At 38.0% G+C, this 18,646-nt stretch overlaps 1 long non-coding RNA gene across 1 annotated transcript in view; it reads right to left on the bottom strand.

Annotated features, from left to right (window-relative positions):
• Positions 1–536: 536 nt before the first annotated feature.
• The window catches only part of LOC116644564, a 1,160,270-nt gene continuing 1,142,160 nt past the window's right edge, over positions 537–18,646 (bottom strand). Inside the window, exon 5 of the long non-coding RNA XR_004301783.1 lies at positions 537–720. This is a non-coding gene — a long non-coding RNA (uncharacterized LOC116644564). The remainder of the gene's footprint in view (positions 721–18,646) is intronic.

Here is an 18,646-nt window from a genome sequence, read left to right as displayed (position 1 = left end):
ACCAGTAAGAAAAATGTTAAACTTTTCTTCTTTAATATCTTGCTAGGACAACACTTTTTACCCAGCATTTATCCTCTTAGCTACCTTAATCATATCATACATTGTGAATTCCAAGAAAAATGTGTATTCGATATCCTTAATAAAATGTCATCTGCCTGGCAACTAACTTGTGACTTACCACTCAGACCTTGAATAATTTCATGCATTCTAACTTATCATACTGCTGAATATTAGGGTAACGGAGGAACACCAAAGTTGTATGACAAACAGTGAAGTCTACAAGAAAAGAGCAGCAATAAAGTATTTTTGATGACTCTGAAACCATATTTGATAGATCCAAGAAGTGAACTTTAAGTTAATTTGTTAAGTAATGCTTATATTCCTTATATAATATCTTTTTTTATGAAGAACACTTATGTCCTATTAAGTAGAAAAGGACAGTTAGCACTAATTGTATTTTATTTTTTTAAAAGACTAACACATTCCTTAAGCCTTGAACAAATGAATTTTTCAGCATTAGTATTTCTCTACTGGTAGTAAATATTTTCCCAACCATCATATTTCATCAAATTAAAAAAAAAATTTGGCTTACCAACTGGGAAATAGTGTGTCCAATTTGGAGGGTTTTTCTTCTTCCTCTTTTTTAAAGAAGGCTAGAAAGCATTCTGAGGAGTTAGCTGCAACTTTGTAACTTCATAAAGTCAGATAATCATGTCATATCTGAAAGTTAAAAATAAAGATGGTTCTGTAGTTGGGACAAAAGGAAAATTATTGCTTTATTAAGGAATATAATAAGTGTAGTTGGAATCCTAGGTGGGATTTTTATATGATTATCTTTAGGGTATATTAGATAAGCATCTTCAAGTCTGTCCTTTGAAGTATCTTCTCTAATCTCAGTATGAATTCCTAACAAGATTTTCACATCATTTTTTTTAATGCTATCGAAAAAAAGTGTGTGTCTACTAGAGAAGATAGTCACACACACACACACACACACACACTCACACACACTCACACACACACTCACAAGTCTTTCTTGTGAAAATTGTAAAGTATGATGCCAAAATGGCACAATTCTAGATATGCCACAGTGGTTGCGTATGGGGTTAAGGGCATTAAGCACTTATGCCACCTCAAAATATCCCACCCCAAAATATGTCCTTTTGTCATAAGCATTATTTTGAGCTGAAGGAAACCCAGAAGAAGCAGATACAAGAATAGCTCTCTGCCCTCCCTCATGTGCCTAAAAGCTGAACATAAATTTAAAAAGGTGTGTCCCTCTCCTTCTTACCAGGAAGGACAAAAGTTAGTCATTCAAGACTAATTTTAGACCTTTATCAGCTGGGAGACAGCACCAGAAAAATCTGCGTAATAGACTTTACTGATTAGCTTTTCTTTACCATTAGTTCCCATATATTTGCCTCCTCACAATTTGCCACTCAGGAAACTTAAAATCCTTTTCCTTTGTCTTGCCACTTCTCTAAAAATGTGTTGTTCCTTTGCTAAGATGCTGTATAAGCCCAAATTCTAACCAATCCTCTGTTGCTCATCCCTGAGTGCTCCCATGTATAAGCTTGATACACATGCTAATAAACCTCTCTTGGTTTTTCTCTTGTTAATCTGTCTTTTGTCAGCCCAATTTACAAGGCCTCAGCCAGAGAATCTAGAAGGGTAGAGAGAAAGAGAAAAATTTCTTCCTTATAGCAGTCACTTATTTAGGAGTATAAACAGCTTCACCTAAAGTGGTGATGTCTTATCCTTGTTTAAGTTCTCTCACCTTCACATCCCTTCTGGTATTTTGCTGACTTTTTCCCAAGCTCTATTGTCTATCCTTCTATCCATTCATCTATTCAAAAATATTTATGGAAGGGAGGAGCAAGATGGTGGAGGAGTAGGAGACCTAAATTTCATTTGGTCCCAGGAATTCAGCTGGATAGGGATTAAACCATTATGAACACCTACGAACTCAACAGATCAAAGAAAAGAATAGCAGCAACTCTATGAACAGAAAAGCGACCACTTTCTGGAAGGTAGGATGTGTGGAGAAGTGAATCCGAGGCGATATTCGGGAAGATAGACCGTGGGGGAGGAGGCCGGCTACAGGCAAGTGATAGAGCAGGGGAGCACAAAATCAGAACTTTTAGAAGTCTGCTCCACTGGGGGTCGTCGCTCCAGTGGCTAAGCAGGAGGTGGGACAGTATGGTCTCAGGACCCTCGGGGTCACAGAAAGACCAGGGGTGCCTGAGTGCGGCAGAGCTCCCAGGTATCGGAGCAGGGAAGCCAGCTGCAGAGACAGAGCCGAGGAGCGGGCTCTCAGCTCGGGGTTGCCATAAACCATGATCCGCGGCACAGTCAGGCCACTGCTCCTCCAGCAAGGACCCAACAAGTGGCAGATCCGGGGAGACTCCCATTCCTGCCCTGGGAGGAGCGGCACGGGAGTACACCACAGGGATCTGCTGGGTTTGGAGACTCCACACGGGATCGCGTGCCAGAGATAGAAATGCTCAGTCACAGGCCGGGTGAGCACGGAGTGCAGCCGGAGACAGGGGAGACAGGAGTGATTGACTGCTTTTCTCTGGGGGCTCACTGAGGAGTGGGGCCCCGAGTTCTCGGCTCCTCCGGGACCAGAGATTGGGAGGCCACCATTTTCACTCTCGTCCTTCAAAGCTGTACGGAAAGCTTGCAGGGAACAAAAGCTCCCAAGAGCAAACCCGGGCAGATTACTTAGCCTGGCCCCCGGCAAGGGCGGGGCAATTCCGCCTCCGGCCAAGACATCTGAGAACCATGGCAACAGGCCCCTCCCCCAGAAGATCAGCAGGAACTGCCAGCCAAGACCAAGTTTACCGATCAATGAGAATGACAGAATGCCAGCACTAGGGGAATACAGCACAGAGAATTCGTGGCTTTTTTCCCCAAGATTCTTTAGTTTTTTGAAGTTAATTTTTTAAATTTTCTTTTTTTCTTTTCTATTTTTTTTTAATTTTTCTTTTTCCCTTTTTCAACCAACATCTTATCAATCCCTTTTTTTAAAAATCCTTTTTATTTTTCATTTTTACAGTCATATTCTATCCCTTCATTGTAGTTAACCTTATTTTTTATATATATATAAGTTGTTCTCACTTTAAAATTTTGGGATACAGTTTCTTCTAACAGACCAAAATATACCCGAAATCTCTAGTGTATGGCTTTGTTCTAGTCTCCTGTCTGATCACATTCTCTCCCCCCCTTTTATTTTAAATTTCTCTTCTTTCGTTTTTCAACCAACTTCTTATCAATTCCTTTTATAAAATCTTTTATAATTTTCATCTTTACAGTCATATTCTATCCATTCATTGTATTTACCCTTATTTTTGTACATATATAAGTTTTTCTTTTTTAAAATTTTGGGAGACAGTTTCTTCTAACAGACCAAAATACGCCAAAAATCTAGTGTGTGGCACTGATCTATTCACCAGCCGGATCATATTTGATCATATTCTTTTTTTTTTTCTTTCTTTCTTTCCTCCCCGGTTTTGGGTCTCTTCTGATGTATTTAGTGTATATTTTGCTGGGGTCCCTGTTAGCATTCTGTTCTCTCATTCATCTATTCTCCTCTGGACAAAATGACAAGACGGAAAAACTCACCTCAAAAAAAAGACTGCCAGGTACCTAATCAATATGGATATTAGTACGATGTCAGATGTAGAGCTCAGAATGATGATTTTAAAGATACTAGCTGGGCTTGAAAAAAGCATGGAAGATACTAGAGAAACCACTTCTGGAGAAATAAAAGAATTAAAATCTAACCAAGTCGAAATAAAAAGGCTATTAATAAGGTGCAATCAAAAATGGAGGCTCTAACTGCTAGGATAAATGAGGCAGAAGAGAGAATTAGTGATATAGAAGACCAAAAGATAGACCATAAAGAAGCTGAGAAAAAGAGAGATAAACAACTACTGGATCACAAGGGCAGAATTCGAGAGATAAGTGATACCATAAGACAAAACAATATTAGAATAATTGGGATCCCAGGAGAAGAAGAAAGAGAGAGAAGGGCAGAAGGTATATTGGAGAAAATTATAGCAGAGAACTTCCCTAATTGGGGGAAGGAAACAGGCATCAAAATCCAGGCGGCACAAAGAACCCCCCTCAAAATCAACAAAAATAGGTCAACACCCCAACATCTAATAATAAAACTTACAAGTCTCAGAGACAAAGAGAAAATCCTGAAAGCAGCTTGGGACAAGAGGTCTGTAACCTACAATGGTAGAAACATTAGATTGGCAGCAGACCTATCCACAGAGATCTGGCAGGACAGAAAGGACTGGCATGATATATTCAGAGCACTAAATGAGAAAAATATGCAGCCAAGAATACTATATCCAGCTAGGCTGTCATTGAAAATAGAAGGAGAGATAAAAAGCTTCCAGGACAAACAAAAACTAAAGGAATTTGCAAACACGAAACCAGCCCTACAAGAAATATTGAAAGGGGCCCTCTAAGCAAAGAGAGAGCCTAAAAGTAACATAGACCAGAAAGGAACACAGACAATATACAGTAACAGTCACCTTACAGGCAATACAATGGCACTAAATTCCTATCTTTCAATAGTTACCCTCAATGTAAATGGGCCAAATGTCCCAATCAAAAGACACAGGGTATCAGACTGGATAAAAAAACAAGACCCATCGATATGCTGCCTGCAAGAGACTCATTTTAGACCCAAAGACGCCCCTAGATTGAAAGTGAGGGGGTGGAAAACCATTTACCATGCTAATGGACACCAAAAGAAAGCTGGGGTGGCAATCCTTATATCAGACAAATTAGATTTTAAACCAAAGACTGTAATAAGAGATGACGAAGGACACTATATCCTACTTAAAGAGTCTATCCAACAAGAAGATCTAACAATTGTATATATCTATGCCCCTAACATGGGAGCAGCCACTTACATAAGCCAATTAATAACAAAAGCAAAGAAACACATCGACAACAATACAATAATAGTGGGGGACTTTAACACCCCCCTCACTGAAATGGACAGATCATCTAAGCAAAAGATCAACAAGGAAATAAAGACTTTAAATGACACACTGGACCAAATGGACTTCACAGATATATTCAGAACATTCCATCCCAAAGCAACAGAATACACATTCTTCTCTAGTGCCCATGGAACATTCTCCAGAATAGATCACATCCTAGGTCACAAATCAGGTCTCAACTGGTACCAAAAGATTGGGATCATTCCCTGCCTATTTTCAGACCACAATGCTTTGAAACTAGAACTCAGTCACAAGAGGAAAGTTGGAAAGAACTCAAATACATCCAGGCTAAAGAGCATCCTACTAAAGAATGAATGGGTCAACCAGGAAATTAAAGAAGATTTAAAAAAATTCATGGAAACAAATGAAAATGAAAACACAACTGTTCAAAATCTTTGGGATGCAGCAAAGGCGGTCCTAAGAGGAAAGTATATAGCAATATAAGCCCTTCTCAAGAAACAAGAAAGGTCGCAAATACACAACCTAACCCTACACCTAAAGGAGCTGGAGCAAGAATAGCAAATAAAGCCTAAACCCAGCAGGAGAAGAGAAATAATAAAGATCAGAGCAGAAATCAATGACATAGAAACCAAAAGAACAGTAGAACAGATCAACCAAACTAGGAGCTGGTTCTTTGAAAGAATTAACAAGATTGATCAACCCCTGGCCAGACTTATCAAAAAGAAAAGAGAAAGGACCCAAATCAATAAAATCATGAATGAAAGAGGAGAGTTCACATCCAACACCAAAGAAATACAAACAATTATAAGAATATATTATGAGCAACTGTATGCCAACAAATTAGGCAATCTGGAAGAAATGGATGCTTTCCTAGAGACTTATAAACTACCAGAACTGAACCAGGAAGAAATAGAAAACCTGAACAGACCTATAACCACTAAGGAAATTGAAGCAGTCATCAAAAATCTCCCAACAAACAAGAGCCCAGGGCCAGATGGCTTCCCAGGGGAATTCTACCAAACATTTAAAGAAGAATTAATACCTGTTCTTCTGAAACTGTTCCAAAAAATAGAAATGGAAGGAAAACTTCCAAACTCATTTTATGAGGCCAACATTACCTTGATCCCAAAACCAGACAAAGACCAAGAACCCATCAAAAAGGAGAACTAGAGACCAATATTCCTGATGAACATAGATGCAAGAATTCTCACCAAAATACTAGCCAACAGGGTCCAACAGTACATTAAAACGATTATTCACCACGACCAAGTGGAATTTATTCCTGGACTGCAAGTTTGGTTCAACATCCGCAAATCAATCAATGTGATACAATACATTAATAAAAGAAAGAACAAGAACCATATGATCCTCTCAATAGAGGCAGAAAAAGCATTTGACAAAGTACAGCATCCTTTCTTGATTAAAACTCTTCACAGTGTAGGGATAGAGGGTACATACCTCAATATCATAAAAGCCATCTATGAAAAACCCACAGGGAGTATCATTCTCAATGGGGAAAAACTGAGAGGTTTTCCCATAAGGTTAGGAACACGGCAGGGATGTCCACTATCACCACGGCTGTTCAACATATTACTAGAAGTCCTAGCCTCAGCAATCAGACAACAAAAAAAATAAAAGGCATCTGAATCAGCAAAGAAGAAGTAAAACTCTCACTTTTTGCAGAAGATACGATACTTTATGTGGAAAACCCAGACAACTCCACCCCCAAACTGCTAGAACTCATACAGGAATTCAGTAAAGTGGCAGGATATAAAATCAATGCACAGAAATCAGTTGCATTTCTATATACCAACAAGACAGAAGAAAGAGAAATTAAGGAGTCGATCCCATTTACAATCGTACCCAAAACCATAAGATACCTAGGAATAAATCTAACCAAAGAGGCTAAGAATCTGTACTCAGAAAACTATAAAATACTCAGGAAAGAAATTGAGGAAGACACAAAGAAATGGAAAAACATTCCATGCTCATGGATTAGAAGAACAAATATTGTGAAGATGTCAATGCTACCTTGAGCAATCTACACATTTAATGCAATCCCTATCAAAATACCATCCACTTTTTTCAAAGAAATGGAACAAATAATCCTAAAATTTGTATGGAACCAGAAAAGACCCTGAATAGCCAGAGGAATGTTGAAGAAGAAAAGCAAAGCTGGTGGCATCACAATTCCGGACTTCAAGCTCTATTACAAAGCTGTCATCATCAAGACAGTATGGTACTGGTGCAAAAACAGACACATAGATCAATGGAACAGAATAGAGAGCCCAAAAATGGACCCTCAACTCTATGGTCAACTAATCTTCTGGAAAGAATGTCCAATGGAAAAAAGACAGTCTCTTCAACAAATGGTGTTGGCAAAATTGGACAGCCACATGCAGAAGAATGAAACTGGACCATTTCCTTACACCACACACAAAAATAGACTTTTCAAAATGGTTGAAAGACCTCAATGTGAGATAGGAGTCCATCAGAATCCTAAAGGAGAACACAGGCAGCAACCTCTTCAACCTCAGCTGCAGCAACTTCTTCCTAGAAACATCACCAAAGGCAAGGGAAGCAAGGGCAAAAATGAACTATTGGGACTTCATCAAGATAAAAAGCTTTAGCACAGCAAAAGAAACAGTCAACAAAACCAAAAGACAACCGATAGAATGGGAGAAGATATTTGCAAATGACATATCAGATAGAGGGCTAGTATCCAAAATCTATAAAGAATTTATTAAACTCAACACCCAAAGAACAAATAACCCAATCAAGAAATGGGCAGAAGACATGAACAGACATTTTTCCAAAGAAGACATCCAAATGGCCAACAGACACATGAAAAAGTGCTCAGCATCGCTCGGCATCAGGGAAATCCAAATCAAAACCTCAATGAGATACCACCTCACACCAGTCAGAATGGGTAAAATTAACAAGTCAGGAAATGACAGATGTTGGTGAGGATGCGGAGAAAGGGGAACCCTTCTACACTGTTGGTGGGAATGCAAGCTGGTGCAGCCACTCTGGAAAACAGTATGGAGGTTCCTCAAAAAGTTGAAAACAGAGCTACCCTACGACCCAGCAGTTGCACTACTGGGTATTTACCCCAAAGATACAAATGTAGTGATCTTAAGGGGTACATGCACCCCAATGTTTATAGCAGCAATGTCCACAATTGCCAAATTGTGGAAAGAGCCAAGATGTCCATCAACAGATGAATGAATAAAGAAGATGTGATGTGTATATATATATACATACCTATATCTACACACACACACACACCACACACACACACACACACACACACACACAATGGAATATTATGCAGTCATCAAAAAAAAACCCCGAGATCTTGCCATTTGCAACAATGTGGATGGAACTAGAGGGTATTATGCTAAGCAAAATAAGTCAATCAGAGAAATACAAGTATCATATGATCTCACTAATATGAGGAATTCTTAATCTCAGGAAACAAACTGAGGGTTGCTGGAGTGGTGGGGGGTGGGAGGGATGGGGTGGCTGGGTGATAGACACCGGGGAGGGTATGTGCTATGGTGAGCACTGTGAATTGTGTAAGACTGATGAATCATAGACCTGTACCTCTGAAACAAATAATAAATTATATGTTTTTTTAAAAAAAGGATAGTAGGAAGGGAAAAATGAAGGGGGGAATCGGTGGGGGAGACGAACCATGAGAGACTATGGACTCTGAGAAACAAACTGAGGGTTTTAGAGGGGAAGGGGGTGGGGGTATTGGTTAGCCTGGTGATGGGTATTAAGGAAGGCACATATTGCTTGGAGCACTGGGTGTTATACGCAAACAATAAATCATAGAACACTACATCAAAAATAAATAAATAAATAAAAATATTTATGGAATCTCTTTGCCGTGATGGTACTTTGCCTAATAGAGTTTAGAGCCATAGAGATTTGGTTCCTAATATAACTCACTGTGCATTTGCAAGTTATGGTAAGAATTTGAAAGAAAGAAAGAGAGGTCTTGTGAAAGTAGAGAGCAAGTAGATGTGACCCAGGGTAATTGAAGGGGAGGAGCAAGTCAGATTTAGCGTACCTAAGATGAAATAACTGAGTTCTGTGCTTTGTGTTCTGTACAACATTGTAGCCGCTAGCTACCTGGCTATTGAGCACTTGACATATAGCCTGGAGTGAGTAAATTGCATTTTTAATTTTATTCGAATGTAATTAATTAAACAGCCATATGGAGACAGTAGAGCTCTAGAATTACTACCATACTCATCTGTTCCCATTCACACGGTGCTCCCCTATTCCTTGGTGTTGCACATACCATAGCCTTTTCCCCAAATACAAAGTTCTCTGGTTAAAAGTATAGTCCAGGAACCTACTGATGAATAAAAGGATGTAAGCCAAGAATTTTAATTTAAGACCATGTAGGCCTTTCCATCTCACCACTTAACTAGAGGTTATCTCAATTGGCATCTTGGGGAGAGAATAAAAAGGAGGAGGCGAAAGTAGACTGGGGGAAGACAGGGGAGAAAGAAAAATTAGAATTCTTTATGTTATCCCCTGATAGTTTTACAGAACCTTGTTTCCACTCTGGGTAAGAGACCTAGTGATGTAGACTATTTATCTAATGCACATGTATAAATTTAACTTAGAAATGAAGTCAGAGGACACAAAGGTTACAGGACTCTGATAATGATGGATTTCAAGCATCTCTCCAGTGAGAGCTGGAAGGTACACTTTGCTACATAGTTCTAATGTCATCCCGAAAGGATGTCTCCCTACAAATGTTTTGGAGTATAATCACTCTTGTCTAAATGAACAGTGGTTATTAAAGGTCCTATCTCTTTCCTGTTTGAGCTATAACTTAATGTCCAAGTTAAAAAGCCTGAATTGTGCTTTTGCAAAAACAGGAACCAAGTCTTTCTACAAATTGTTAAAAAATTACAGTAAGAAAACTATAAGTAAAATTTAGCTCAGAGATACTCAAATGTGCATAAAGTTGGATGTGACATTCTGATCTTCTTTTTCAGTTTTGGAAATCAGCACATTTCATAGGTCTACAAACTATTAGTAAATGAATTTGTTTAAATGAGTGGCATTCCATTGTTGTGTATTCAGAAGTGGGGGTGGGGGAGGAACAAGGATGAGGAGAAGGCAGAGTTAATCAAGCTTCATTCTGTCATTGCTTAGAAAGACCTATAATACTAATTAGCTTATTTATTAACATATTAAGAATATATTATGTTAGCTATTATTAATTATCAGTCACTTATTTAATTCATCATTAATTAACTTATTCAGGTTTGTGGTTATTACAGAGTGTGCAGGGGTGATGAAGATCAGGGTTTATCACAGAAAAATAAACATCCATGTGAAGAGGGAAATGGCATGTGATCATTTAGAAGGACAGAGGATGGTCTCCTGCAACAGACCAAGAAGCAGGCGGAGGCCACTCACGGTGCTTGTGCCTGAGGACACGAGACCTGAACTGAGCTCAGAAAGTGCCTGGGAAGATGGAGGCAGGAGAGAGTAGAGGTTTCTAAGTATAATAAACAAGTTATGCAAAAGCCAAGAGAAAATAGAGTTTGCATTTGATTTAGATCCTGGGAAACAGTTCATTATGGCTGCCATGTAGACTATGAGAAAAATAAAAAGGAGAAAGAGATGAATTTGGAGATGGAGGCAGTGACTAGATAATGAAAACCCTTGTAACACTAAAGGGCTTGGGGGCCACCTGGGTAGCTCAGTGGGTTAAGCGTCTGCCTTTGGCTCGGGACATGATCCCAGGGTCCTGTAATCAAACCCCATGTTGGGCTCTCTGCTCAGTGGAGAGCCTGCTTCTCCCTCTCCCTCTGTCTGCCACTCCCCCTGCTTGTGCTTGCTTGCTCGCTCTCTCTCTCTTTCTGTCAATAAATAAAATAAATAAAATCTTTTAAAATAAAATAAAGGGCTTGGTGTTTATCTTAAAAGTACTGTGTAGAGGATATTTTAATTTTTGCCATCCTAGAAGGATTTCTTTTAGAAAATATTTCATCATCCATCCTATGGAACATTAGTAACATCATCAGCCATGAACCATGAGAATTTGAGACGTTCATTTTGTGATCCATTGGGTACCTGCCCATGGAGGCCTCCAATAATTAGTTTAATATGTGAGCTTGACTGAAATATTTTTGACTACTACCAAGGTGTTTAGTATCTCTGGCAAGTGTAACTGTCAGATTTGCAAACAAAACTATGCAAATGGAAAAAAAATACAACTTTACAATATGTACTATGAGATATAAAGAAAGCTCTTCTCAGAGTTGCATAGGATGAAACAAAAAGTTTTGCCTGGGGTGGGGCAGGTCACAGCCTCACTGATAAGGTGCCATTTAGCTGGACCTTGACAGAAGGATGCTATCTATAAACCTATTACCTATCTCTGTATCTATGTATCTATCTATTATCCACCCACCCATACATACATAAATACATACATACATATTTTTTTTAAATAGAGAGAGTGAGCCATTCTGAAGCAGCATCGCATACAAAGGCATCTAGTCATAAAAGAGATTGGTACCTAGAGATGTTATCCACTAGGAAATGAGGAGTCTACATAAATGTTTGTAAAAAGGAACAGCATATATAGATTTGTGTTTTCCAACAGTAGCTCTCATAGGAGTATGGGAACTGGTTGTAATAAAGAGAAACTACTGATAAGGCATATATTTTTGAGAGTTAAAGTAAAATGTAATGAGGGAGTAGTCTACTGGTTCTGTAAACTTTTTGTTTTCTTTCTCCCCTAAAAATAATTTGGGTAGGCATTTAACAGCACAGATGTCCAGACCTCACTCAGAAATTCTATTAATTTTAATGTCATAGATTAATTCCTAGTAGATAAAAGCAGTGGCAGATTTAACGATAGAAATGGCCAAATTTGTTACATTTCTGTTTGCTATATTGAGTATTCATTCACTTTTCTAATATTTTAATCACTTACTATGTATAAAACATTTTCCCAAAAGCTGGGGATACAAATTTAATGCCATGAACTTGGTCCCAAATACTTTATGATCTAAATGTTCTTTTTCTCACAATATGGTCTATAGACAACCTATATCAGAATCACCTGAGGAGCTTGATAAAAATACACATTCCTATACCCCAACCCAGACCAAATTAATCAAAATTTTGGCAGAGGGAGAGAAAATTGACATCTACAGGTGCCTCAAGTAGGTCTAATATATGTTAAGTTTGAGAATAATTGATCTAATGTGATGACAGGATTCGGGGGTGAAAATTGGGATATATCAAGGTTGTTACAAGTGGTACTTAGAGAAAATAGGTGGATGGTGATTCTATTAACTGAAATTGAGATTAGAGGAGATCATGTCACCACCGGGAGAAGATAAAATATTCTGAAGTATTCTCAATTAGATGAATCCAGGAGACTGTTGGAAATAGATATTTGTCATTTAGGAAAATACCAATAATTATTCGGGTATCATCAGTGCAAAGATTATCATTGAAACCATGGAGATTGGTAATATTACTCAAGAAGGATATTCCTGAGTACGGTAAAATATTTTTTTAAATTTTTTAAAGAATAAAAAAAAAAAGATACTCAGGAAAACTCATACTCCAAAGCAAGCAGAGAACACAATGTAATCAGAAGCAAGTAAGGCAAATGACGCATTTCAAAGTTATGTAAGTCAACATTTGAAGAATTGCTCTGTCCTGAGCCCTAGTCAGACTAAGAGACGCTCATGATGACATCAAGACAGGATTCTCCATTGCTTATTCCATCATTTTTGTTGACTTCACTGTCTACCACGTTCTCTTCTGTGGCTCCATTAAGACTCCAGCATCTACAGATCTCATATTCTCTCAGATCCATAAGCTCTAGTGCAGAGAGAGGTTACTCTCTCCCAGTGAATAAAAGAGGTTCCGGCCCTGTCTCTCATTGGTCCAAGTATGTCCCATGCCCACACATCAACGAATCACTTGGAACAGGCAAGTAAAATACACTGATTGTCTTAAGTCATTCCGAACCCAGCTACAGGCCCAGAGGTAGGGTTAAATTCCATCACAACCACCACTACAACCACCAAATCATATGACCTGAGATTCAGAAACAGGACAGATTTGAAAGAAAGTGTGTAAGAGCCTTAGGAAGTAGGAATGTAGATTAAGTAATCATATATGACAAAAATGTCAACTTCATTGGGTATTAATGTCATAGCTCACAGCTCATTGTTTAAGGAATATAACTTCCTTGTGTTTCTGAAAATCAGGATATCACTTTTCTGCCCTCAGTCTCCTGTTCCTCTTCCACTCACTATTATTCTTCAAAGATCAGTGGCTTGGCAACATAATTTCATACTTATTTCAGCACCCTGGGAAGTCACAAATCCTGACTGGGCTCCTTGAACTCATTTAAGACCTCTATTTTGGTGTCATTATAATGTATACACACATCTAACTGTGAGATGCATTAAATATAACTACTCATTTCCATGATCATTCAAGGTTTTGCATTGTACTAAATAAGACCCACTGATTTTTTTTTTAACTTCTCTCTGTGCTTTGTTCATGGAAGAATGGTGCTTAAAGGGCAGCCTTAGATAATTCACATAGCTAAAGGTCATGAAGTTGGAAAAGGAAGAATGATAGAGTTGCTCATAAGTGAAGGCAAGTAATATCAAGTTGAGGCTATTTGAGTGTAAAGAATTCATTGAATAATGAATAGGAAGAGAAAGTTTGATAGAAAAAAAATATATATCTTAAATGTTGGTACATTATAGCTATTAAAAAGTAAGTATTGTAAAAGAAAAAAATTCATATATTTATACTCATGGAAAAAATATTGGAGATCAAAATACTAAAATTATAATAAAATTATATGGCATAATTATTTTATTCTTTATACTTTCCTCTATTTGCCAAACTTTCTAAGCACATATTACAAGATTATATTAAAAGAAGATAAATGTTTGTTTTTTATTCTTTTCTACCTCTCCCATCAAAAACATTAAATTTTATTTGCTTAACCCTCTGATTTTTCAAAAAAAAAAAAAAAAAAAAGGCACAACATCTTGAAGCCATATCTCAAGGCTCCTGTCTGAGTTAATCCAGAAAAAGAGTTAAAAAAAATAAAAATGTACAATGGTTGCTACATTGTTTTCCAGAGCTCAGTGACTCAGGAACTTCAGTTATCCAGAAAATGTCTGGGAAGCTACAGAGAAATGACAGCAAAAACATGGGAAGGTATAAGGTATTTTGTTATATATAAACAATGCATTTTAAAATTCTATTGGCTTTGAAAAAAATTATCATATGAAATATAATGTTATTTTTTGCCTGTAATTTTTTTTTAAAGATTTTATTTATTTATTTGACAAAGAGAGACACAGCAAGAGAGGGAACACAAGCAGGGGGAGTGGGAGAGAGAGAAGCAGGCTTCCCGCGGAGCAGGGAGCCCGATGCGGTGCTCAATCCCAGCACCCTGGGATCATGACCTGAGCCGAAGGCAGATGCTTAACTACTGAGCCACCCAGGCGCCCTCCCCTGTAATATTTTTAATAAATTTATACTGAATTCTGAATGACCAAAATTTTTTTAAAGTAATAAATCAAAAATCACGTACAAATCAATTCTAAACAAAAAGAAACAGGGTTTTCATTTAGGTCCATATATGCTTGATCAGGAGGTCAACTGAGATATGTTCCTTACTACCCTTGTCCCTCCTTGCCCTGTCTTTTCTCTTTTTTTTTTTTTTTTTAAGGATTTTTTTTATCTGTCAGAGGGAGAGAGAGAGAGAGAGAGTGTGCACAAGCAGGGGGAGGGGCAGGCAGAGGGAAAAGCAGGCTCCCTGCTGAGCAGAGAGCCTGATGCAGACTCCATCCCAGGACCCTGGGATCATGACCTGAGCTGAAGGCAGATGCTTAACCGACTGAACCACCCAGGTGCCCCCCGTCTCTCCTCTTGCACACATTTCAACACATTTGCCACTCTTTGGCTACCTTTTTTTTTTCCCCATTATAAATCTCCTAAGAATACTTTTTAGACATATTTTTCCTAATCATCCTCCATGAAATTTTAATACTATAGGAATACCATATATCTGTTCATTGACTGTTTATCTGTGATTTATACATAACAAGAGGAAGATTTTTTTCTGCCCCCTCAGAACCAATTTTCACACCCCTGGAGGAAATATCACTCCCATTGAGAATGCATGTCCTAGAATATTTCTCGAAAGAAAGGCTACTGGTATTTAGAGACATAGAATTTTTCATTGTACAGGAACGACCCACAGATTATAGAATCCTTAGCTCCCTTGGACCCTGCTCAATAAATATCAGCAATATTTGTAGTCATTGTGATAATAAAAAAAATGCTTCCTAAGAAAAGAAACAAAGTTTCCTAACAGAAGAATTCCAGATAATATATGTAGATTCTCCATATCCAGGAAGTGGAGCTTCATCCCTCCACCACTGCTGTTGGACAAGATTTATGATTGGTTTCCAATGAGTTGAGTAACTTTATGGTGGAAGAACCTGGTACACATCATCTTAACCATGTGATAAAGCATATTATTCACCAGTACTGTCATGTGGATATCATGTACCCCTAAAACTGTCTGATGAGAAGGGCACTTAGTCTCTGTGATACTTTTTCAAAAAAGATATAACTCTGACCTATTCATGAAAAAACATTAGAAAAATCCAAATTGAGGGGCACCTGGGTGGCTCAGTCGTTAAGCGTCTGCCTTCGGCTCAGGTCATGGTCCTAGGGTCCTGGGATCAAGCCCCACACTGGGCTCCCTGCCAGGTGGGAAGCCTGCTTCTCCCTCCCCCGCTCCCTGTGCTTGTGTTCCGTCTCTTGCTGTCTCTCTCTCTGTCAAATAAAATAAAATCTTAAAAAAAAAAAAAAAGAAAAATCCAAATTGAGGCGCCATTCTATATAATACCTGATCAGTCAGTACTATTAAAACTGTTAAGGTCACAAATAATATAGAAAAGCAGAGTAATTTTACAGACCAGATGACACAAAAGTGACATAATCATTTAAGGCAAGTAATAAACTAATTTAGATCTTGGAACAAAAAGAGGGCATAAATGGAAAAACTGGTGACATCCTAAAGAAATCTGAAATTTAGTTAATAGTAATGCACCAGTGTTAGGTCTGACAAATGGACTATGGTAATATAAGATATTAACAATAGGGAAAATTAGGTGAGAGACACATGGAATTCTCTGTGCTAACCTTACAAAAAAATTTTTTTTTTTGTAAATCTAAAATTATTCAAAAATAGAAAATTTTATTTTTTTTTTTAATGCCACCCTCCAGACACACACGGACACTTCCAGACACTCCCTCTGAGTAATAGTGCCCTGAATGGAGAAGAGACTATTAGACCAACCTTTTTTAAAAATGCACATTCAATCATGTCACTTCCTTGCCAAAATTCTTAAATGACCATCTCCCCTTATTTATCACATTAGACCCACATGACACGGTTTGTGATGACCTTTTCAAACTCATCTCTCTCGACCACACCTCAGGTGCCCTTTCCTTACCTCACTACCCCTGGCTCCTTGCATTTCTCCGAGCGCATTTGCCGTTTCATGCTTCTGTGCCTTCACACTACCTCATATCATGCTAGTCGACATGACTTAGAAATAGATTACAATGAAGATTTGTCTGAGCTTAAGAAAGAGTAAATGGGCCAAGGAGAATGGCTGTTTGTGTTCATTTTAGTTATTCCCCGCTACCTACAATAGTCATCCTGTCTGACAGAATCTTTTGATCAACGATCTAGTCACGTAGATTATTGCTTGCTTGAAAAATGGCCTGTGGTGCCCCAGGAATGAACTAGAGATGGAGCGGCCCATAGTACATGCAGTCTCAGACCTCGCTATCCTGCGGCTCAGCTATGTTCATAGCAAAACGTTGACAGATGGCTCTCAGAAATAATACATTTAATTTAAGCATTTGTTTGTTGTGATAATGAGAGGATGGTCATCATTAAAACAGGTTTAACCTCTCAGGAGATGGGAACTAAAACATAACTTGTGTGAGCAGCGACAGACGGGATTTGTTTTGTTTGTTGTAAAGACATTAATTAGTAAGATATATCGGTTTATTATCTTTGCATCCTCTCTGATCCATAAAGAATTTGAATCTTTATGGATTCAATGAAAGATTCACATTGAATGAGTATCAAAACAGGACTGATTGCTTAGCCATCATTTTTTGAAGTAGAATTATGTATGGGTCCTATGGCTTTAATAAATAATGTTCTTGCACTCTTACTCTCTCCCCCAAAAAGTTCCATTTAAATAAATACCTAGTTAAATAAAAGTTAATATTCATAGGTCAGGAGATTATTTGTTGTTTGCAAACACTAGAGTACATTTCTATGAAATATTAAAACTTAATTTTTGAAATATGTCTATACCTTCCTTCTCAAGCTGTCAAATGAGTAAAATTATTGAGTACAGATGTTTAGCTGTAGGAAAGTCCTTTTCTGGGATGCTAAAACACAGAAGGCAGAAAGCAATGCAGGATCAACGTGTGCTGACTCACTCACCCTGGAAAAGGTGAAGACGCAGCATGATTAAATAATTAGCTTGGTTTCAGAGACATGAAAGTCCAATGATTTTAACCAATACTAAGGTTGTTCATAGCTATGAACAATCATTAAACAAGCTATATATAAAAGAACAGTAAAGAAGCAAAGTTCAGATTTGTGGGAAAGGAGTAAAATTCATACCTCCCATTCTTGGTAGACTCATATCTGTCAGTATGGGTAGAAATCTACTCTGACTACCCAGTGTCACCAAAACTAAAAACCCCACTAGAGACCAATGACCTAGAAAAGCTATTATGTAAAATACTGCACTGCTATCTCTCTACATATCCTCTTGCTATCCAGTAACTTCTATATTATTGGCTAAGTTAGCTGGAAACTTCCAGTTCTGCCAGTCTGTAGCCATAATGCCACCATATCAGAAAAAAATAGGAAGAAAAAAAGGAAACTCATTAGAAGTTAGTTAATTAGAAAAAATGAAGATTAAAATTGTTGAAGAAATAGTTCTTCTTTTAGTAACGACGAAGTTGCTTGTATTAGACTAATCATCTCACAGATGGCTATTATAAAATCTTGACCAAAAAACCCCCAACTATAAGAACATACTAGAATAAGAGAAAAAGTGGTCAGAAACCAAAGGAAAGAAGGAAACTACACAGAGTAAATTTCATGTTTATGTGACTTGAGTGTACATTCCATTTTACCCAGGACTGTGTGGCTGGACTTTAAGCAGAAATCCACAGACTTGCAGTCTTGAAAAATGGAAGGAAGGATGGAGTTTGAGTCTGTCAGAGTATGTGGAGTGTGAAAGAGAAATCCCAGAATGGTGGGAACCACAGAGGAGAATATTCAAAACCTGCTCAACATCTTCACCCAGATCCCTGGCTAAGTCCTGAAAGTAGACATACTAATGCATTAGAGATGCCATGTTTTCCAGTGAAAGCAGTACCTGGGAGACTGGGAGGAAAAAGAAAGGAAGAAAGGAAGGAAGAAAGGGCAAGAGAAAGAGAGAAAGAGAGAGAGAGAATGTATGTGTGTGAGGGAGAAAGAAAGAAAGAAAGAAAGAAAGAAAGAAAGAAAGAAAGAAAGA

This window comes from Phoca vitulina, unplaced genomic scaffold (assembly GCF_004348235.1).
Source record: "Phoca vitulina isolate PV1807 unplaced genomic scaffold, GSC_HSeal_1.0 scaffold30, whole genome shotgun sequence".
Lineage (NCBI taxonomy): Eukaryota > Metazoa > Chordata > Mammalia > Carnivora > Phocidae > Phoca > Phoca vitulina.
The sequence above is the reverse complement of the archived record's forward strand: the minus strand, read 5'-3'. Positions and strand labels throughout refer to the sequence as shown.